We start from the raw sequence: 508 nt of genomic DNA, 5'->3' as shown, positions 1-508 counted from the left end.
AAGGGTCTTCCCTAGCGGCCAGTTAGGAGGCGCGGGCATAGCAGACTGGCTGGAGAGGTGTGGGGGAGGGGACATTCATTCCTGCGGCTCAGAGACCAAGTCTTTCTAGGGACCCCTGGGTAGAGCAAAAGAAACCAATTCCAACGGGATGGGGGTGCAGGGGTCCTGCTAAGTGTCGCTAGGGCTGACTCACATTGAGGTCGCTCAGAGGAAGGGAAGAAGGGAGGGGAGGTGGGACCCCGGGGAGGGGAGGGGGCGGCGCTCGAAAGAACCCAGCTGCCACTGGGCTCTAGGGTACCCTGCAAGTCGTACCACCCTACGCATCCCTGTTATACGAGACTGCAGCTGGGACTCCAGGGCTCCTGTGGCCACATTCCGTTAGCTCTTGGCCCTCCCTGCCCCGCTGCCTTCCCTAGCCGTGCTACCGCTGGAGCCCCCTCCCTCCCTCGCAGAGCTGCGCGCTCTCCCTGTGCCGCCACCACCACCGCCACCGCCGCCGCGTGCTCCT

This window comes from Microtus ochrogaster, chromosome 7, assembly GCF_000317375.1.
Source record: "Microtus ochrogaster isolate Prairie Vole_2 chromosome 7, MicOch1.0, whole genome shotgun sequence".
NCBI lineage: Eukaryota > Metazoa > Chordata > Mammalia > Rodentia > Cricetidae > Microtus > Microtus ochrogaster.
The sequence above is the reverse complement of the archived record's forward strand: the minus strand, read 5'-3'. Positions refer to the sequence as shown.